Genomic DNA, 23,874 nt, shown 5'->3' on the forward strand with positions numbered 1-23,874 from the left:
AAATGTCCTACGCTTTCTCCACCGACATACGTTCCACCCCTATCACATCTCTTTCCATTAAGAGATGTATGGAACAATAATGAGAATCGTGTCAACTTCTGTGCATGGGCATTAAGGCGGAACACTCCAGATGTATCATGTATCTTGTTAGTGAATAAGCTATATCTACCAATCGTGGTAAGGTAGAACGTCAGTGTCTTTGGAGTGTAAATGTGTGGTGTGGGATAGTGAACCATCAGCGCATAGGCCCGTTTTTCAGACAGAACACAGAACGCGGACAAGTACTGTAGCCTTCTAACGGACCATCTTCCACAGATGCTCTGCAGACTAGGAGGAACTTATTGCGCCAACATGAGCCCATAGTGCACGAAGTACTACACCATGTCTCCACGAATGTTTCCAAATCGTTGGATTGGACGCAGAGGATTTGTACCTTAGTCGGCCCGTTCCCCGGGTTTGGCGCCTGTCTAGATTTTTTTCTGTGGGGAAAGCTAAAACCCGGTCTACAAGGACATACCAATGATATGGAGCGACATATTATTGCAGTTGGCTCGGACATTTCCGCTGAAATGCTTGTACGTGCGCAGCAGTCGTTCCATATCAGACTGGAAGCGTGTGTTGCCACTGCCGGTGGTCATTTTGAACACAACCTATGATAGTCAATTGTCTTGTTGCTGGTCATAATCCACATAACTGGTGTACGGACTTGTATTGTTCTTTAGTGTCTGGTACAACAGCTATTGCACAAGTGTTGCTGTGGGAACTTATCGAAATACGATATCTCGTAAACGGCTCGCATTAGAATCCTGCAACATACACCACTAACATTCTAATTTCCCTTACTGTTGGTCTGTTAATGTGAACAGGCATTGCTCCATTTAAAAAAAAAAAATATATGTCTGCACAGGGAATACACTTTCAAAGTGTTATTACAATCATTTATTGGCTAACAATGCGAGCCTCTGACTACGAATCCATTCCGTGAAAACCGCACATCAACAGCTCTTTCCATTTCGACAACATTTGCAGTGCAAGTTATAGGTGATTCACCCTGTGCGTAATATGCTGCATACGTCTGTCTAGACGTTTATTAGAATATCGTGAAAAAATATGAAGTAAAACGGTGAAAAACTCTTCAAGATTTTTGCTAACAACGCTTCCCAATTATATATACATTAAATTGTGTATCCTATGTAGAGTTGAACGTATTCGAGTATCGTGTAAAAATTCGAAACTCATCGATCAGGTACTTTGCGACACCATTGGTAACAACTTGAAACTATGACTTGCCTTTATATAGTACGACGAATAACTCAACTTCGTGTGATTTGCCGTTACTGTCTACAGAATTATGTATTAACCCCACCCTACCCCTCTAGATCCGCGCTTATGCCAGGCTCGCTCCATGGGCGGTTCGGGCACTTTAAATTTGTTTGGTGAAAATGTCAAATGCTCTGTGGTTCGGCTTCTGCGTATCCCCGTATAATCTAACGAGTGAACATATTCTTCTATCGAAGAAAGACTAGTGTGTAACCCCTCTAAAAAGACGGCATTATTTATAAAGTCGATTGCCAACAATGGATAAATTTGCCATTTATGCTAAGCATTAACAAAAGTGACTGTAAAGCTACAGGGGTTGGGATAAAATATAGCAACATCGCGAGAAATGAATGCTTGACCATAAATGCAAAGTATTTGACCACGAACGGCAGCTGTGCAATGCCCTCAATACGTTCAAATTATTGATGCTCGTGTAATGTGTGTTTCAGTAACCAAAGGAGCCGAAATGTTTCATGTCTGGAGAGGCAACCTATCTAAGATTTATAGCGCATACAGAGAAAGTCGAGAAACATCATCCGCTAAGTCACAACCTAAACAAAAGTGTGTACTGGCTGACCCTGGCAGACGGTGGTTGAAGAGAATTTTGACGAAAAATAAGAGGACGACAGTTGCAAAAGTCACTTCAGAACAGAATGTTACACTGGCGAATCCCGTCAGCACCAAAACAGACAAGGGAACCTTCATGGGCAGGGAATTGCAGGGAGGACTCGAATTCCAAAACCACTCATCAGTGATGCAAATTCCCATAACACGAAAACATGGTACCGAATGCATACAACTTGGGACTATGGAGCAATGGAAGATATTTGGTTCGATGAGTCCTGTCTCACACTGTGTTATATCCTAGCCAGTAATGCCACCCGAGCCCGCTGCCAAAAGGTTGGCAGCATCAAAGTCCGGACGCCGTCCGCATAAGCAGCGCCAGCAAGACAGCAAATCGCCGCAAGTCTGCGCGCGCCACCGCTGGCTTCTGGCTTCTTAAGCGCTGGAGTCGCGAGCGCTAGGACAGTTCTGTATTCGCCGCTCAGTTGTATACTCGCCACCGAATTGTGTACTTGCTAGTCAGTTGTGTGTTCATCGCAGCAGAGTTGTTGTTTGTCGTCAGCCGACGCTGACCTAGCCGCTCCGACTCGAACTAGACAGATTCTGTAGGCACGGAGTCACTACTGTGTTTCTGTATCTTCTTTAATAAAGATAAGTACCGACTTTTATTTAATCAGAGTGTTTGGGCTTTCATCTTTCTGTTCACTGTTCCAGCGGACCGGTCGGCCCGCTATTAAAAGTGTGGCGGTGACTTCGTAAGCCATATCTACAGCCAAGTGTTTGTCGCTACGAACACCGCCACAAAACACTGTTTCCAACTTCTGGCCGAATTTATGTTCTAAGAGTGAAACTTGCTGAGGGTTTGGTGAGAATTTTGGCAGTCGCATCATGGTACTCCACGGGCCCTATGGTTACTATATAAGGTCGCATTACTGCCGAGGATTATGTGACCATTTTGGCTGATAAGGTTTATCCCGGAGTACCGTGATTGTTCTCCAGTCGTGGTGCTGTGTTCCAAGTCGAGAGGTCTCGTGTTCAAGCAGCTCTCACATCGTCCAGGAGTGGTTTTGTGAGCACGAGGATGAAGTGTACTTTACTTTGGAGAGAAGGTAAACAACAGAAACTGGTACACCTGCCTAATGTCGCGTAGGGCCCACGCGAACACGCATTAAGTGCCACGACACGACGCGGCATGGACTCGACTAATGTCTGAAGTAGTGCTGGAGGAAATTACCATCATGAATCCTGTAGCGCTTTCCATAAACCCCTAAGAGTACGAGGGGGAGGAGATTTCATCTGAATAGCACGTTGAAAGGCTCCCAGATATGCTCAATAATTTCATGTCTGGGGAGTCTGGTGGTCATCGGAAGTGCTTAAACTCAGAAAAGTGTTCCTGGAGCCACTCTGTAGCAATTCTGGTCGTGTGGAGTATCCCACTGTCCTGCTGGAATTGTCCAGGTCCGACGGAATGCACAATGTACATGAATGGATGCAGAAGATCAGACAGGATGCTTACGTACGTTTCACCTATCAGAGTGGTATCTAGACATATCAGGGATCCCATATCACTCCAATTCACACGCCGCACACCGTTACAGAGCCTCCACCAGCTGTAACAGTCCCCTGCTGACATACAGGATTCATGGATTCATGAGATTGTCTCCATAGCCGTACACGTCCATCCGCATGATACAATTTGAAACGAGACTCGCCCGGCCAGGCAACATGTTTCCATTCATCAACTATGTCAGTGTTGATGGACCCAGGCGAGGCGTAAAGCTTTGTGTTGTGCAGTCATCAAGGATACACGAGTGGGTCTTCGGCTCCGAAAGCCCATAACGATGATGGTTCGTTGACTGTTTTGCACACTGACAATTGTTGATGGTCCAGCATTGAAATCTGCAGCAATTTGCGGAAGAGTTGCGCGTCTGTCACGTTGATCCGATTCTCTTCAGTCGTTATTGGTCCCATTCTTGCGGGAACTTTTCCCAGCCGCAGCGATGTCGGAAATTTGGTATTTTACCGGATTCCTGATATTCACGGTACACTCGTGAAATAACTCGGAGATGCTGTGTCCAACGCTCGTGCGCCGACTGTAACACTACGTTCAAACTCACTTAAATCTTGATAACCATTGTAGCAGCAGTAAGAGATCAAACAACTGCGCCAGACACTTGTTGTCTTATATAGACGTTGCCGATTGCAGCGCCGTATTCCACCTGATTACAAATTTTTGTATTTGAACACGCATGTCTGTATCAGTTTCTTTGACGTTTCAGATGTCGCGAGGTTATCATGGATTTCGAATGTGAATTAATGTTGGTGAATTTAAGCAGCAAATGTCCGTCAAAAATGGTGATAAGATGTTTTTCAAGGCCGCCAGCGTCAGGATTTGTACTGGTAGAGCGCTTCTGATCATGCCATTGTGATATGGGCTGACTTCAACTGGCCTGGTATAGACTGGGAGAGTCGTGCTATTGAAACTGTTGCTAGAGACAGGAATTCGGGCGATGTTATTCTGATTGTCTTGTCTGGAAATTACTTCGAGCAAATAATTAGAGAAGCAGCTCGAGTAAGTTACGTCTTAGACTTCCCAGCAATAAACAGACAATGAACATATCGAATTAGTTAACACAGCGGAAGAAGGAATCGGTGATCATAAGACTGTGGCAGCAATCATGACTGCAGGTATTACAAGGAATGTCAAGAAAGGTAGAAAAATATTGTTGCTTAGCAGGAGTGACAGAATACAAATTGCTGAGTGTCTAAACAGTCCGCACCAAATATTCACTGCAGAGGACGAAGATGTGGACATAGATGGAAAAAATTCGAAAGCATCGTTCGATTTACCGGTACCTCAGGCAAGTATGTTCCGAGCAGTCTTCAAACGTGTAAATTCCTAAGGGATCAAACTGCTGAGGTCATCGGTCCGTAGACGTACACATTACCTAAGCTAACTTATGCTAAGAACAACACACACAACCATGCCCGAGGGAGGACTCGAACCTCCGACAGGAGAAGCAAAGTCTTAAGGGATACGAAAGACCCACAGTGTTTTAATAGCCATATTAGGAACCTGTCACGTAAACAAAAAGAGATTCATCATAGATTCAAGAGAAGTCAAAACCTACTTTACGGACAAAAGTTGAACGTGAAACGAAGCGAAAATGAGCGTAAGGAGAGCAATGGGAGAAGCGTCAGTGACTTTGAAAATAAAATGTTGTCAACCGCTCTGAATGTTATGTAAAACCAGTATGCGATTCGAAATCTTCCCCCATTCATTCAGTGACCATACTAGCACTGAAAGATAACCGAGAGACGGCCGAAATGCTGAATTCAGTCTTTTCGAAATTATATGCGGCCCCTCATTTCAACCACAATACAAACGTCGAAATGGCAGATATTGAGATAATCGATCACGGAATAACAATGCAACTACAATTGCTTAGTACCGGAAAGGCATCAGGATCAGATGAAATACCTATTAGATTTTACAATGATCATGCGAAATACCATGCTCCTCTTCTAGCAGCAGTTTATCGTAGATCGTTGGAGCCTAGTGACTGGGAAAAAAGCGCAGGTCATTCCCTCTAGAATTCACGGTTCTTAGATATATTCTATAGAAGACGAGTCTTTTGTGAATAATACAGATGCACATAATTATGGGACTCGATCATAGACGCTAATCAGATGTAGAGTTATGGAACATGTTTTATGCTGAAGAGGTTAGGTTAGGTTAGTGTTGTTTAACATCCCGTCGACAACGAGGTCATTAGAGACGGAGCACAAGCTCGGGTTAGGGAAGGATGGGGAAGGAAATCGGCCGTGCCCTTTCAAAAGAACCATCACGGCATTTTCCCGAAACGATTTAGGGAAATCACGGAAAACCTAAATCAGGATGGCTGGAGACGGGATTGAACCGTCGTCCTCCCGAATGCGAGTCCAGTGTGCTAACCACTGCGCCACCTCGCTCGGTTTGCTGAAGAATTATGACGTTTTTGGAGAATGAAAATCTCCTCTATAAAAATCACTATGGATTCTTGCGAAACTCAGCTCTGTTCCTTTATGAGATACAAAACGCTGTATTTGACACCGTCCCGCATTGCCGTTTACTGAAGGAAAAAAAAAAAAAAAGATTGCCGAGTGTAGGACTAGATTGATAGATTGAAGACTTACTTGCAGATAGAACTCAACACATCGCCCTTAATGGAACAAAATCGACAGATATAATGGTAATTTTCGGAGTAACTGAATGGAGTGTGATTTATATGTATATAAATGGTCTATCAGAAAGCAGCGGGAGCTGTTTGAAATTGTTCGCAGATGAGGCGGTTGTCTATAAGAAGGTAACAACGCCAGAAGACAGTATCGATTTGCAGAATGACCTGCAAGAGAATTGATGAAGGGTACGGGCTCTGGGAGTTGGGCTTGAACGTAAATAAATGTAACAAATTGCACATCTATAGAAAATAAATACACTACTTGACAATTACACTATTGATGACAAATTGCTGGAAACAGTGTCTACTGTAAAATATCGAGAAGTAACTGTCCAGAACGACCTTAACTCTTTCAGGGTAGGAAGCCGGCCGAAGTGGCCGTGCGGTTAAAGGCGCTGCAGTCTGGAACCGCAGGACCGCTACGGTCGCAGGTTCGAATCCTGCCTCGGGCATGGATGTTTGTGATGTCCTTAGGTTAGTTAGATTTAACTAGTTCTAAGTTCTAGGGGACTAATGACCTCAGCAGTTGAGTCCCATAGTGCTCAGAGCCATTTGAACCATTTTTCTTTCAGGGTAGGTGGTACAACATATGTACGGCTATTCGTCCTTGCTTCAATGCATGGTGGTACAAAACATGTACCACTTAATTGTAAAGTCCTGACTCGTCCAGTATGAAGGTGTGTTTTCTGAACCACCCACAATGACAGAAAGAGGTCAGAAGTAGCGTTGCTCCATGCAGTCCGTCTGTGGCGATTGTTGTTTTCTGCAGTGTGCACAGTGCTGCTGATTTTTGCCCTGTGCGATCGAGCGCGTAATTGCTTCCGCCTTTACGTCATACATTGTTGATTCAGCTGTTTACAAAAGGTAAGATAATGATTGTTATACATTCAGAATCACTCTAGAATTCACGGTTCTTGGATATTTCTATAGAAGACGAGTATTTAGTGAATAATTCAGAATCCAAAATATGTACCACCATACATCAACGTTCCTCTACTACGTGAGATACTGCTTTCACTATCGAGTAGTGTTACACGTTTTGTGCATTGTTTGTGCAATAAAGTTGCATGGGCGTGTAAGTGAAGTTCATATACGTAATTTAAGGCGTTATCTTCCATTTCAATTGATAATGAATCGCTTTAGGGAAGTACTGAAAGACGATGAGATAATGGCAATACTCGATGCCGAAATACCTTCAGGTCAGAATTCGTCAGACGATGTGGTGACGACCCAGATTACTGTGTACCACATTTAGGAGTGGTTATTTCTGAAACAAGCTCTTCAGACAAAAGTGATTCACCTGAGAAAATACACACTCAATGGACTTGTCATGTTACTGTTCTGGTGGAACTGTACACAGTTCAACTGCTGATCAAGAACAAATACCAGCACATAGTGCAGGTGATGGAAATGCAACTCCCGTAGCTGTAACATCGCGTAAACAGCCTCCCCAATGGGGGAAAACAGAAAAACCCCAACAATCTCCGCATTTTTCCTAAGTAACTTCTCCTGCTGCGCATGTGAGAGACTTAGAGGATTCCACTCCCCATAATTTGTTCATATCTTATGATGTACTTCAGTGGATTGTTATGCAGACTAATCTTTATGCTGAACAGGAGTGCCAGAAAAATGGGAAACTTTACAAACACACAACATGTAGGGAGATGAAAACTTTTCTTGGCTTGAACATTCTCATGGGCATAAAACCACAGGCAAGTTACAGGGCTTACTGGAGCTCTGCTCCTGATGTTCACGATACCTAAATTAGTTCAAGGATGACTGTTAATTGTTTTGAGTTGTTTTGGTCTCATTTGCATCTAAATGACAACAGCTGCATACCAAAGCAGGGTGAGGAAGGTTATGGTAAGCTGTACAAGTTACAACCGTTTTTGTCTGTGGTGGGTGACAATTTCAGAAGTGCCTATCATCCAAGTGAATATGTAGGTGTAGATGAGCCGATGATCAAATTCAAAGGCAGGTCATCCTTGAAACAGTATGTTGTGAATTGGCAGGAGCCAATTCACGGGGTTTGGAGGAAGCCGAAAGGCACGCGTTTAAGCTCACGAAGGCTGGCGTGAGGTCTGGAACAGGTAAAGTAATTATACTATCAAGAAAAGTACGTAGCTCTGGAATACTTAACTTTAATCCATAATTGGTGAACATCGATCTGACGGTACATGCATCACAAGATAAATAGCAATTGATAATGGCGCCTTGCTAGGTCGTAGCAAATGAAGTAGCTGAAGGCTATGCTAACTATCGTCTCGGCTAATGAGAGCGTAATTTGTCAGTGAACCATCTCTAGCAAAGTCGGCTGTACAACTGGGGCGAGTGCTAGGAAGTCTCTCTAGACCTGCCGTGTGGCGGCGCTCGGTCTGCAATCACTGACAGTGGCGACACGCGGGTCCGACGTATGCTAACGGACCGCGGCCGATTTACAGGCTACCACCTAGCAAGTGTGGTGTCTGGCGGTGACACCACACAGTACTTTCCTAAAAAACCAACCAAAAGAGGCTACAAAGTGTGGATGTTAGCAGGTAAGCCTTGTTATGCACTAAAATTCGATGTTGTTGTTGTTGTTGTGGTCTTCAGTCCTGAGACTGGTTTGATGCAGCTCTCCATGCTACTCTATCCTGTGCAAGCCTCTTCATCTCCCAGTACCTACTGCAACCTACATCCTTCTGAATCTGCTTAGTGTATTCATCTCTTGGTCTCCCTCTACGATTTTTACCCTCCACGCTGCCCTCCAGTACTAAATTGGTGATCCCTTGATGCCTCAGAACATGTCCTACCAACCGATCCCTTCTTCTGGTCAAGTTGTGCCACAAACTTCTCTTCTCCCCAATCCTATTCAATACTTCCTCATTAGTTATGTGATCTACCCATCTAATCTTCAGCATTCTTCTGTAGCACCACATTTTGAAAACTTCTATTCTCTTCTTGTCCAAACTATTTATCGTCCATGTTTCACTTCCATACATGGCTACACTCCATACAAATACTTTCAGAAATGACTTCCTGACACTTAAATCTATACTCGATGTTAACAAATTTCTCTTCTTCAGAAACGCTTTCCTTGCCATTGCCAGTCTACATTTTATATCCTCTCTACTTCGACCATCATCAGTTATTTTGCTCCCCAAATAGCAAAACTCCTTTAGTACTTTAAGAGTCTCATTTCCTAATCTAATTCCCTCAGCATCACCCGACTTAATTCGACTACATTCCATTATCCTCGTTTTGCTTTTGTTGATGTTCATCTTATATCCTCCTTTCAAGACACTGTCCATTCCATTCAACTGCTCTTCCAAGTCCTTTGCTGTCTCTGACAGAATTACAATGTCATCGGCGAACCTCAACGTTTTTATTTCTTCTCCATGGATTTTAATACCTACTCCGAATTTTTCTTTTGTTTCCTTTACTGCTTGCTCAATATACAGACTGAATAACATCGGGGAGAGACTACAACCCTGTCTTACTCCCTTCCCAACCACAGCTTCCCTTTCATGTCCCTCGACTCTTATAACTGCCATCTGGTTTCTGTACAAATTGTAAATAGCCTACCGCTCCCTGTATTTTGCCCCTGCCACCTTTAGAGTTTGAAAGAGAGTATTCCAGTCAACATTGTCAAAAGCTTTCTCTAAGTCTACAAATGCTAGAAACGTAGGTTTGCCTTTCCTTAATCTTTCTTCTAAGATAAGTCGTAAGGTCAGTATTGCCTCACGTGTTCCAGTGTTTCTACGGAATCCAAACTGATCTTCCCCGAGGTCGGCTTCTACTAGTTTTTCCATTCGTATGTAAAGAATTCGTGTTAGTATTTGGCAGCTGTGGCTTATTAAACTGATAGTTCTGTAATTTTCACATCTGTCAACACCTGCTTTCTTTGGGATTGGAATTATTATATTCTTCTTGAAGTCTGAGGGTATTTCGCCTGTTTCATACATCTTGCTCACCAGATGGTAGAGTTTTGTCAGGACTGGCTCTCCCAAGGCCGTCACTAGTTCCAATGGAATGTTGTCTACTCCCGGGGCCTTGTTTCGACTCATGTCTTTCAGAGCTCTGTCAAACTCTTCACGCAGTATCGTATCTCCCATTTCATCTTCATCTACATCCTCTTCCATTTCCATAATATTGTCCTCAAGTACATCGCCCTTGTATAGACCCTCTATATACTCCTTCCATCTTTCTGCTTTCCCTTCTTTGCTTAGAACTGGGTTTCCATCTGAGCTCTTGATATTCATACAAGTCGTTCTCTTATCTCCAAAGGTCTCTTTAATTTTCCTGTAGGCATTATCTATCTTACCCCTAGTGAGATAAGTCTCTACATCCTTACATATGTCCGCTAGCCATCCCTGCTTAATCATTTTGCACTTCCTGTCGATCTCATTTTTGAGACGTTTGTATTCCTTTTTGCTTGCTTCATTTACTGCATTTTTATATTTTCTCCTTTCATCAATTAAATTCAATATTTCTTCTGTTACCCAAGGATTTCTACTAGTCCTCGTCTTTTTACCTACTTGATCCTCTGCTGCCTTCACTACTTCATCCCTCAAAGCTACCCATTCTTCTTCTACTGTATTTCTTTCCCCCATTCCTGTCAATTGTTCCCTTAGGCTCTCCCTGAAACTCTGTACAATCTCTGGTTCTTTCAGTTTATCCAGGTCCCATCTCCTTAAATTCCCACCTTTTTGCAGTTTCTTCAGTTTTAATCTACAGGTCATAACCAATAGATTGTGGTCAGAGTCCACATCTGCCCCTGGAAATGTCTTACAATTTAAAACCTGGTTCCTAAATCTCTGTCTTACCATTATATAATCTATCTGATACCTTTTAGTATCTCCAGGGTTCTTCCATGTATACAACCTTCTTTCATGGTTCTTAAACCAAGTGTTAGCTATGATTATGTTGTGCTCTGTGCAAAATTCTACCCTTTTTAAATTTTCTAACCTACCTGCCCGATTAAGGGATCTGACATTCCACGCTCCGATCCGTAGAACGCCAGTTTTCTTTCTCCTGATAACGACATCCTCTTGAGGAGTCCCCGCCCGGAGATCCGAATGGGGGACTATTTTACCTCCGGAATATTTTACCCAAGAGGACGCCATCATCATTTAATCATACAGTAAAGCTGCATGCCCTCGGGAAAAGTTACGGCCTTAGTTTCCCCTTGCTTTCAGCCGGTCGCAGTACCAGCACAGCAAGGCCGTTTTGGTTTGTGTTACAAGGCCAGATCAGTCAATCATCCAGACTGTTGCCCCTGCAACTACTGAAAAGGCTGCTGCCCCTCTTCAGGAACCACACGTTTGTCTGGCCTCTCAACAGATACCCCTCCGTTGTGATTGCACCTACGGTACGGCTATCTGTATCGCTGAGGCACGCAAGCCTCCCCACCAACGGCAAGGTCCATGGTTCATGGGGGGGGGGGGGGGGTACTACTGGTAAAATCTGGTAAAATAGGCAACACAGCGGAAAAAGCATCTTGGCGATAGTAGTAAAAGAGCTGTTGACAGGCAGGTCTTGAAGGCAAAAATCATAGAGTTTTCTTTGACAGTTATTTCACCAGTGTACAACTGAGGGAGGATCTGAAAAGGAAACAAATACATGTATGTGGTACTGTCAGTTTATCAAGAAAGAATCTAGCTGAAACAAGAGAAAGAATGGAAACGTGGTGAATGCGACTGGGGTACAAGTGACACTGGGCTGTGTATTGTAAAATGGAAGGACAAAGAAACAGCGCATTTGTTGTCAAGCTTTCATGACCCAAGAACCACAACAGAAGTACAGCGGAAAGAAAGGAACGGAACTGTGAAAAAGCTGCCTTACTTTCTACTGGTAGTTGACTACAACGAAAATATGAACTGTGTGGATACATTTGATCAAAGGATGATGATGATGATGTTTGGTTTGTGGGCTGCTCAACTGCGCGGTTATCAGCGCCTAGACAAATTCCCAACTTTTGCTCAGTCCAAACTCGCCACTTTCAGGAATGATGATGAAATGATGAGAACAACACAAACACCAAGTCATCTCGAGGCAGGTGAAAATCCCTGACCCCGCCAGGAATCGAACCCGTGACCCCGTGCTCGGGAAGCGAGAACGCGACCGCGAGACCACGAGGAAATCAGCATATGACTTTGATAGGAAGAGTATGAAATGGTGACCTCGTATCTTCTGGTATCGTGAATGCCTTTCTGCTTCACAAGGAACTGAAGCTTTAAACAATGACGATGCAGAACTTTCGGAGAGAAGTGTCCAGAAGCCTGATTGCTTCAAGAAGAAGAGGCAGGCGCCTGAGCAGTTTAGTAGAGATTAGCAAAAAGAAACTTCATGTGCTCAAAACCGTGAGAATAGTAAGTTCAGCACACGAGCCACAAAGAACTCCACAACGAAGATGTGCAAATTGCAGGCACCAAGGAAGAACCGAAAGGATGTGTTGCGTGTGCCGTGTACACATAATGTACCACCATTGTTTTCGAAAGACTCTTTTGAAATACATCATAATGTCTATTAATGCTTTCATTCTAATGTGATTATATAACTTTAACCCAATTTTTATTAATTCGTTCAACAAATAAAAGTCTTGTGCAATAAGGGTCGAAATTTGTCTCATACCCCCGAGCATGAAAGAGGTAAGTGGAATGACCGCATTAAACAAATAGTAGGAAATGCACACGCGAGCCTGATATTCATAGGTAGAATCTTAAGGAAATGTAACTCATCCACGAAGGCAGTAGCTTATAAGGCGCTTTTTCGACCGTTTCTTGAGTACTGTTCATCGATCTGGGACCCTTACCGGACAGTACTGATAGAAGTTCCAACGTGGAGCGCCACTTTTCGTGACGGGTTCGTTTAGTCGGCGCGAGAGCGTTACAGATATGCTCGACAAACTGCAGTGGCAGACGTTACAAGATGTGCGTTGCGCATCACGGTGAGGTTTACTGTTGACTTTTCGAGAGAGCACTTTGCGTGAAGAGCCGGACAGCATATTACTTCCTCTCACATACAGCTCACGAAATTCGAGACAATCATTCTTTCCATGCGCCATTCGTCAGTGGAACAGGGAAGGGAGCGTCAGTTGGTGGTACTAACAAGGGAACCTCCCCATCGCACCCCCCTCAGAGTTAGTTGTAAGTTGGCACAGTGGATAGGCCTTGAAAAACTGAACACACATCAATCGAAAATACAGGAAGAAGTTGTGTGGAACTATGAAAAAAAAAATAAGCAAAATATACAAACTGAGTAGTCCATGCGCATGATACACAAAATCAAGGACAATGTGAGCTCAGGAGCGACGTGGTCCCGTGATTAGCGTGAGCAGCTGCGGAACGAGAGGTCCTTGGTTCCAATCTTCCCTCGGGTGAGAAGTTTGCTTTCTTTATTTTCGCAAAGTTATGATCTGTTCGTTCGTTCATTGACGTCTCTGTTCACTGTAATAAGTTTAGTGTCTGCGTTTTGCGACCGCACCGCAAAACCGTGCGATTAATAGACGAAAGGACGTGCCTCTCCAATGGGAACCGAAAACATTTGATCGCAAGATCATAGGTCAACCGATTCCTCCACAGGAAACCACGTCTGATACATTCTATACGACACTGGTGACGGCATGTGCGTCACATGACAGGAATATGTCGACCCACCTAACTTGTACACTTGGCGAATGGGTAAAAAGATTCTTCTACCTTGCCCGATTTAGGTTTCCTTGTGGATGTGATAATCACTCCCAAAAAAGTGATGAAAACATAAGAGTTTGTCACATAAACTGCAACAAATGAATGCAACAGTTTCACAGTCGCACAGTTTTCCCTGTGCTCTGTCAAAACATATGTTTTGTTTCGATGTTTGCTTAGGTGTAGCGTCCCCATACTACGGCGCAGTTACCTCGCATCGGCCGGTTAGATAATAATTGTCTGAAAATAAAAAATTAAACTTTTCACTCGAGGGAAGACTTGAACCAAGGACCTCTCGTTCCGCAGCTGCTCACGCTAACCACGGGACCACGGCGTTCTTGAGCTCACGTTATTCTTGATGTTGCCTATCATGCACATGGACTATACTCAGTTTGTATATTTTGCTTGTTTTTTTTCATAGTTCCACACAACTTCTTCCCGTTTTCTCGATCGATCTGTGTTCAGTTTTTCAAGGCCTATCCACTGTGCCAACTTATAACTAAATCTGAGGGGTATGCGATGGGGAGGTTCCCTTGTAAGTACCCTCCGCCACACACAGTTATGTGACTTGCAGAGTTCTGATGTAGATGTTGAAGGGGACCTGATCGCAATCACCATCCTCGCTATCTGAACGTGCCACTATGGTATAAGATTTCCCCTGAAAATCATACAGGGCCTGCATTGTTTGCAATCCGAAACGACTCGAAGCTGTATTGAATGCTAACGCGTTTCCTACACCATATCGGGCATGGTAATGTGTTGCGCTTGTGTTGTTTTCGTATTTTTGTCTACGTCCTGCTGTTGCCATAAAAAATCTAGGAGAAATCGATGAGTGACTTGAGCCTCGAAGTGGCAAATAAACTGAAATCATACGATATCAGTGACACCATTCACTTCACTTTTTATTAAGTAAACACGTAAATATTCGACCAGGCCTACCTACTCAATTCGCATGGCATGCAAGTTAAAATGAGGTGTACCATAAAGTATACGGCATCTCCCAAGAATCACTCTCTGTTAGCCTAATAGGAACAGGAGATCAATACACAATATGCACACTGTGTTGACAAGAACTAATATTGGAAACAAGCAAACTAATAGCGGTTACCATGGGCGTAACGCTCGCAACTTTCGGTTACTCCACGAGCAAAACTCAGACATGTGTCTCACTTTCGTGCCTTTTTTTTAAATAATAATAATGAAACTTCCTGGCAGATTAAAACTGTGTGCCCGACCGAGACTCGAACTCGGGACCTTTGCCTTTCGCGGGCAACTGCTCTACCATCTGAGCTACCGAAGCACGACTCACGCCCGGTACTCACAGCTTTACTTCTGCCAGTACCTCGTCTCCTACCTTCCAAACTTTACAGAAGCTCTCCTCAGGAAGTTTGGAAGGTAGGAGACGAGGTACTGGCAGAAGTAAAGCTGTGAGTACCGGGCGTGAGTCGTGCTTCGGTAGCTCAGATGGTAGAGCACTTGCCCGCGAAAGGCAAAGATCCTGAGTTCGAGTCTCGGTCGGGCACACAGTTTTAATCTGCCAGGAAGTTTCATATCAGCGCACACTCCGCTGCAGAGTGAAAATCTCATTCTGGAATAATAATAATAATGATAATAATAATAATGCACTGCCAACGTACACATAGAAGTTGGAGAAGGAAACAGCTTTTAAAATCATTTCTTGTTGAGAAGTGTTTCTCTTGTGTAAATGAAAATATTTCCTCGCAGAAGTACAAGGCTGTCGTTTATTGTTGACAACTGGTTAACCGGTTAACACTTATACTAGCTGTGTTGTGTTTCTCTTCGCACAATAATATTTCTGCTGTTGGTTTCCTTTTTTTCTGTTTCACACGCAGTGCGATGCACGTCCTCAGAGAAGAGGTCTGTTGCAAGATTAATGGTGATAGATATAATGTTGGCAGCTGATTGTGTGTTCATGTATTTATGCTTTTCAACTTTGTTCTACATACGTGTTCACAGGAGTGTAATTTAACCACGTTTCATGTTCTAGTTATATTGCTGATTATACTTCTTATGCACTTTCTAACGTCCTTCTAGATTAGCTGTATATGGTTTTCTTTCCAAATCATGTGACAAGCGAGATAGCTAAGCCGGTGTTAAATCACTGGACGCGCTTTGGGTTTCCCAAGTTGCTAAGGTGAGTGCTGGAGTGGTTCCATTGATAAGGCCATGGCCGACTTTCTGCCCTTGCCTCCTATTCTGCTTGGTATATGTTTTATGTATGTGTAAGTTCTGTAATGTACGTGACATGCCTGATGTACTGAACAGTCTACATACGAATAAATAAAATAAACGGAGATGCAGATTTTGTGATGATCTTAACCCTTTAAATGGCAAAAGTTTTTTTTCCAATGTAACAACGAAATACATGTCAGTATGTACTCTTTGGGAGTAGAAATGAATAAGCATGTTCAATTATTTGTTTCCAAATGTACCTGGAGTTATGGGGTGGTAATTACTCACACCAACGCATAAGGAGAAAAGATAATACTTGCTATTTCAAGATGTTTACCCGTGGTATAGATATACTTACGAGAGTCACTTAAAGGGTCAACTATCGACTCCCCTGTAAGGCCACAATTTTGAATGACGAGACGTAATTTCACCACAGAATATACGTGAAGAGAGAGAACAAAATTAGGTATACATCGCGATCCTGTTTTAAATCTATAGAGCATTAATCAAAAAGACTGTAGACCTATGCTGATACCCCTCTAGTTGCAGTGCAGTGTGAAATACCAGTGGGGCTCAAGGCTAAGATGACAGCGGCGCCAACACAACATTTCGTTGTATGCTAAGGACAACTGTGTTTTTATAAATAAATACAACCGCTGCAGAGTATTATCTAATATCAAACTGAAACCAAATTTAGTCACGTGTTACGGGCAAAGGCAGTAGCGACTATGGAACAAGCTATAAAATATTTATTATTCCTCCAATAAGGAAACTACATTTTCTCAGTCAAATCTTCTAAGTGGCATGATTTTGTTTTTGTATCCATTTCCATTGGTGTGACTACTTAACACTACATACCTAATTGTAGACTTAAAACTACATAATAAAGTTAGCAGGTTTATTCATTGCTGTTCCCAAGGAGTACATGTTGACACGTATTCATTGTTACGCTACTGACATTGCTAAGATCGGCTTATATCAGCACCCCCCGTAAAAGGGTGCCTCTGTAGGGGGTGCTGCTTATATGCTTTAGATGCACCAGAAGCCTATCATGGATCAGTCGGGCTCAAATATTTCAGAGCGCCCTGTGTTTATTGGCAACGATGTAACAAATCTTTAGCGCTCAATCCGGGAGCTTATTCTCCTCCTACGCGAGTTGCAATTTCGTATCGCATACCTCTTTCTTCTTTGGCTAGATCATCGGATTCTGTTCTTCGCTTGTTGCGAGGGAAACAATTTTGAGTGAGGAAGAGTCTATTCCACGGAGGGGGGAACGACTGACATTTCCGTGACGGGAGGTAATTTTGGTTTGCCACTGTCATACAATAAAGTCACGTGCCCAGCGTGACAAAAAGTCATATATAGCTCATACGCCTCTTTGCGAACTATTACGGAAGCGTTTTTTAACTTTCGCAGCCTCTACGCAAGTTCTACGTAGTGATGCAAAAACATTTCTGGTTCCGCCCTCAAAAATTCTCAAAATTTTCCATTGTGCCTCTATTTAATTACACTGTAAGTTCAGTCTCGAATAGTGGTTTATGACAAAGAAACGAAATAACATAAAAATGCATCTCATTTTAAATAACGCTACAACAGGGAACTGGTCTAACATTAATCTGAAATGTGGCGCTCATTTCTCGGTATCAGCCACTAATGAGGGCATGTTTTGTTTGACAGCGGAAATAGGGAGTTTGTTTATTTTTGATAGTTTGGCACCATCCTATGTGAGGTATGAGCTGTATATTTAGTCCGAGTGAGTAGTAAACTCAGAGTGAAAGACGCCAGTAAATAACTCGCTAATATTCAATAGTGCAATGCAAACTTTTTTTTAATGTCTACTGAATTACTAAGTAATATCAGTGTACCGTGCCAGTATTCAGGACAATACTGAAGGAGCCCTGATTCAGTTTGGTGACTAGGCAATGTTCGTTGCCTATTACTGTACGTCGGATAGTAACAATTTCCGGATGCTCTGTTGTATTTAGCGAAATAAATTACTTGGGGCTTGTTCCTCAAGAAGCAATATTCATGGGAAAGTCCCGCAACAAAGAATGAACATCCAGCTGCAACGACGTTTTGGATACCATAAACTGTTCTGTATCTTGTGAGAGTTACAAATATTATCATGTCAATCTCACGTTATCACTAAATGGAAATACGAGCAAATTTTATTAATACGATTAGTTAAGACATTATAACTGGCGAATGCCAGTGATAAAAAGTTATGCGTGAATGTTTACGGTAGTGACATCTTGAAGTATCGACATACCAACTGCAGTTAGGAAATATTTGCGTAGTATCTATAATTATGAAGCCGAGAATGACGTTTCAGTATATTCACAAGAATGCCATAAGTGGTACTGATTATCAGAGGGCGGGAGCAAGGCCGACCGAGCGAGAGAGAGAGAGAGAGAGAGAGAGAAATAGTGTAAAGTGATCATTGCTGCAAGTTTAGTCACATTAAAAGTAGGAACTACTCTTGTGGGAATTCTGTGTATTAATGTAGTGGACTCTTCGTGATAAGCTGGGCATAACTCGCAGGCACGTATCTAGGAGGATGATATTAATAAAGCGAACCACCCATGGGCCGATGTGTACCGAAGAGGCAGATGAAACCCACACGAGTCACTGAAGAAGCAACTGATATCATCAATGTAGAGATGCAGCTCGCTGACAGCAAGGCCTATGCCATAAATGCTGATTCCCGCTAAAACTGAAACAGCGAATTTGTAAGCCAACCAACTGCACAAGATTCCGAGGAACAGCTGATTTATTTTTAGACTCAATACACTTTAAGTGATGGACTATCACGTATTACATGCTTGCAACTAGAATTCTGGATGTATAAATATAATTAAAGCAGATTGCGGTAAGAGGTCTTTTCTTAAAACTTCGACTGATGAAAATATTTGATATGAAGAGGGCTGTAAGGCAGACAGTTCGGTAAGATATCACAACAAGAATCTCACTGCCTGTCAGTCTGAGGAAACTGTATGTATTGACGTAAATTATTTGCGAATGACAATTCAGTGTCCACAATACACTGTCTCATTCGTTTCAGGTCATTTGAACGCAGCAACCCTTTGTTTATCAGCTGAAATTAATGTACAGTGATTTTAAATACTTCTATATGAGTTATCTGAGACTTTAACTCATCTGATGAAATCATATTTTCAAGCTAAAATAAACTATCACAGCAGAGTACAAGTAAAGTAAGTCAGCAAATTTTAATGCCTCACTCACAACTTAAATAAATTTATGACGTTTTTAGTAAAGTTAATTAAACCATATTTTTTTAGTTAACACGGTAAATTTTTATAACGCAGAGCCGAAGTTCTGTGCAGTTATACTGTTATTTCGTATTTCACGAATGGAACACGACCAGTAGTAGCGGTGACAGCTGAGCAATGGCCACAAAAAGACTCACATCTCTACGATATCATAAAGTCTCCTCGATAAAGGAAAGATACTCACGGAAGCGGAATAAAAGCAGAGAAAAACGAATCACATCTTCTACCGCAGACGACAATGGGAAGAGCGCAGCGGAGGGCGACAGCGCGCCGCCAGCAGTCTCCGCCACATACCGAACCAGGGGCGGATCGCGGCGCCGCCGACACTCGTGAAAACACCGGCCACCACCACTTACACAGCACCAGCACTCACACGCAATGCCGCTGCTCTGAGTCTGATCCCTCTAGCGCCAGACGCAGCCGGCGTGGCGCGCACCGCCACATTCAACTGTTTCTTTCACGTATCGATTCTCGACAGCATTATTGATCTCGGCGCTCCACGGCGGCAGTCGCAGCGGCGCACATGCGTTTCGGCGATAGTTGGCGCCTGGCCCGCAGCACCATATTTGCGTCGAACAGTTCCTTCTTACAGGGAAGACGAAGAAATTTCAGTTGCTTCGACCGTCGTTGACGCCGAACCGTGGCGCGGCGGGTGATCCCAGGGCAGACGGCTGTTCCGCCCCGTCAATAATCACATTCTGTAATTCGACTGGGACGCTCGCCACTGACTTCCTCTCCCCTGTGGGCCGTTTACGTGTTGGATTGGCGTCGCCTTCCAGCTCTGGGAACCGGGCGAGCGCGTTCGTCTGCGAACACACGGGGCGCGCTGACACGGCCGGCCCGCAGCAGAGCGCTCTACCGTCTGGCCCAGGCGAGCTGACTGAGCGCTTTGCAAACGGCCGACCTCCCCTCCCGGCCCTTCCATTCCCCCACCACCGCGCACCCGGCACTGCAGCTTTAACCCTCTCAGCGAGACTCCGCGCGTTCATTGCCTGCGCAATGGAGAAGTTGCCGATCGCGCTGCACGTTGCTTTGCTCGCGCGGTGTGCTGTACCTCGATTTTGCGTGAAATGTGTTTCGTACACATGTAACGAAAGTCATATTCACTGCTCAATTGCTGCTGTGAAAGTATGTTGGCGGCGATCAATATTAACGCTCACAGATAATTAATACTGGTAAACAGCATTTTTGTTACAGGGAATGTGAATGGACAACTTTGCAAAGTTGTGGGTGCTGAATTGGAAAATAAAATCAACTTTTGGCTATCGGAGGTAGTTTGCTAGTGACACAAACACACTTTGTCTATCAGAATCCTTGAGATACTTCTGTGACTCAAAGATGTAGCTACGAATATGTCAAAGGGGGATATCAGATTTGTTAAAGAAGACCATAAGAGGGCTCATGTTTTTCATTTAGCCTGAAAATTTCCAATAAAAAAGATTCATGTTTTTCATTTAACCTGAAAATTTCCGTAAAAAACGACAAACCACTTTATTCGACAATGATCTCGGGAGTTTTCACCACACCAAGATATAATCTCGTTACTTAGTAGTGTTTGAGTTGAGAAAGTGACCAGGAATGGACGAGCGCGAAGTTTTTGTGACAGTGATTATCACTGTCAAGGCTGTTGGAATAAAGAGAGCTCTGTTCGACAGAAAAGCTACAACAATTTTTGAAGGCGAAAAGGCAAATAATCTGGAATTATTCAACCATTCACTTTCCCAAATTCCCAAATATTAGTATACTTCTTGGAATGTAGAAAGATAATTTTCCGCAGTGGTGTTCCGACGGACAAACGCGTGAGCTTAAATGAGGAGAATTTGGATTACTATATATTTATTTTATGGGGTTTAGTGCCGTGAGTGTCCGAAGAGGTGTTCAGCTCACCTTCGATATAGCTCTTTTCATTTAAACAGAAAGGCTGCATCTTTATGGGAAGTGGAATCTGTCACGAAAGTAAGGAATTCGGGAGGGATTGACTGTGGCCTATAGTAAGGGACCAACTCCGGCATTTACCTAAACGCAAAGTGGAAACCACAAAAAATAATTTTCAAGGTTGCCAGAAGATGAATTCGAACCATTTACCTTCCGAAGCCAGGAATTGCTAACTCAGTGGTCCAACGCGCAGATCTACCCCAGTTGGCGGAGAATTTGGAAGAACTGGTTATTGTACGAGGTGCATTCAAGTTCTAAGGCCTCCAATTTTTTTTCTCCGGACTGGAAAGAGATAGAAATATGCGCATTGTTTTAAAATGAGGCCACGTTCATTGTCAATACGTCCCAGAGATGGCAGCACCGTACGGCAGATGGAATTTTACCGCCAGTGGGGAGAATGAGAACTGTTTTAAATACTTAAAATGGCGACGTTTTCCTTACTTGAACAGCGTGCGATCATTCGTTTTCTGAATTTGTGTGGTGTGAAACCAATTGAAATTCATCGACAGTTGAAGGAGACATGTGGTGATGGAGTTATGGATGTGTCGAAAGTGCATTCGTGGGTGTGACAGTTTAATGAAGGCAGAACATTGTGTGACAACAAACCGAAACAACCTCGGGCTCGCACAAGCCAGTCCGACGACATGATCGAGAAAGTGGAGAGAATTGTTTTGGGGGATTTGCCGAATGACTGTTGAACAGATTGCCTCCAGAGTTGGCAGTTCTGTGGGTTCTGTGCACACAATCCTGCATGACGACCTGAAAATGCGAAAAGTGTCATCCAGGTGGGTGCCACGAATGCTGACGGACGACCACACGGCTGCCCGTGTGGCATGTTGCCAAGCAATGTTGACGCACAACGACAGCATGAATGGGACTTCCTTTTCGTCAGTTGTGACAATGGATGAGACGTGGATGCCATTTTTCAATCCAGAAACAAAGCACCAGTCAGCTCAATGGAAGCACACAGATTCACCGCCACCAAAAAAATTTCAGGTAACCGTCAGTGCTGAAAAATTGATGGTGTCCATGTTCTGGGACAGCGAGGGCGTAATCCTTACCCATTGCGTTCCAAAGGGCACTACGGTAACAGGTGAATCCTACGAAAATGTTTTGAAGAACAAATTCCTTTCTGCACTGCAACAAAAACGTCCGGGAAGGGCTGCGCGTGTGCTGTTTCACCAAGACAACGCACCTGCACATCGAGCTAACGTTACGCAACAGTTTCTTCGTGATAACAACTTTGAAGTGATTCCTCATGCTCCCTACTCACCTGACATGGCTCCTAGTGACTTTTGGCTTTTCCAACAATGAAAGACACTCTCCGTGGCCGCACATTCACCAGCCATGCTGCTATTGTCTCAGCGATTTTCCAGTGGTCAAAACAGACTCCTAAAGAAACCTTCGCCGTTGCCATGGAATCATGGCGTCAGCGTTGTGAAAAATGTGTACGTCTGCAGGTCGATTACGTCGAGAAGTAACGCCAGTTTCATCGATTTCGGGTGAGTAGTTAATTAGAAAAAAATCGAAGGCCTTAGAACTTGAATGCACCTCGAATACTGCATAAAATAAAATGCATCACTTCAAAAAATGGAATTCTGATATTATATGTTTTTCCTTTACTTGTGCGTGTTTGGTCATTTGATAATGCATGAATGCTTGCATATTTTAAGATTTAATTGTTCGTTTAATTCCTGGTTCAGTTATTATAATATTGCATATGCGTAAATGTAAATGGATTCTGGACAAATTGCGGAGGGGGGGGGGATGATAGGATGTAAGGTAGAGTCGGCCCGCGCGAATTCAAGCAGCCAGTTGAAAACATCTTTTAGAAACTAACGAACTGTAGCGTGTTCTATAATCACACACCCCTTCCGCTCTAGACAACCCCCTCCCCATCGTTCCGTAGTGGAACTGGTTTTCATAACTGAGTACCGGCAGTGGGACCGGATTAGGCGATATTTTGATTTTGGACTATTAACGATAGATTACGGAGCAAATTTTTCAAAGAAATGCAACCATCACCGTTTGGGCGATATTTTTGTTGATCAACGAGATTTTTTGGGTGTCACAGGCAAATCCAAGAGTATTTTTATGCCTTGATTTTAATTTAATGCCATTTATAATGATGTTTACCGATATGGTGCGTTGTGCAATACCAAATATTGCAACCCCAAAGTTCTACCAGCCACCAAATAACGACTCCAGTGTTAACATTAATCTGCTACAGATGGATAATTAGGTGATTCAGTGGTGTGTACATATTTTTAATTTGCCATAAAGCTACTGGACAAATCAGTTTCGGGTTTCCTCTTCCTTCTTAATACAAAGGTATTCATAATTGGAAACTATCATAACAACACACAGATAAAAACAGTAAATGGTAACACAATAAGATCAATAGCAAGTAAGAAATGAACTGATTAACAAAACAATGACTGAGCTCAAGTACGGCCAACAATGTAGAGTAGTTGGTCTTGGCTAAATTAGGGATCGGGATGGCTGATTGTGCCGTCGATATACTGGGTGTTACAAAAAGGTACGTCCAAACTTTCAGGAAACATTCATCACACACAAATAAAGAAAAGATGTTACGTGGACATGTGTCCGGAAACGCTTAATTTCCATGTTAGAGCTCATTTTAGTTTCATCACTATGTACTGTACTTCCTCGATTCACCGCCAG

The 23,874-nt window shown here is 43.2% G+C and overlaps 1 protein-coding gene across 1 annotated transcript in view; it reads right to left on the reverse strand.

Moving 5' to 3' along the window:
- Positions 1-20,102, reverse strand: part of LOC124711232 (cholesterol transporter ABCA5-like) — a 359,780-nt gene extending 339,678 nt beyond the window's left edge. Inside the window, exon 1 of the mRNA XM_047241193.1 lies at positions 19,439-20,102. The gene's annotated coding sequence lies outside the window, so the exon portion shown is untranslated. The remainder of the gene's footprint in view (positions 1-19,438) is intronic.
- Between the last annotated feature and the right edge of the window lie 3,772 nt (positions 20,103-23,874).

The sequence above is a fragment of the Schistocerca piceifrons genome, chromosome 8, assembly GCF_021461385.2.
Source record: "Schistocerca piceifrons isolate TAMUIC-IGC-003096 chromosome 8, iqSchPice1.1, whole genome shotgun sequence".
In the NCBI taxonomy this organism is placed as follows: Eukaryota; Metazoa; Arthropoda; class Insecta; order Orthoptera; family Acrididae; genus Schistocerca; species Schistocerca piceifrons.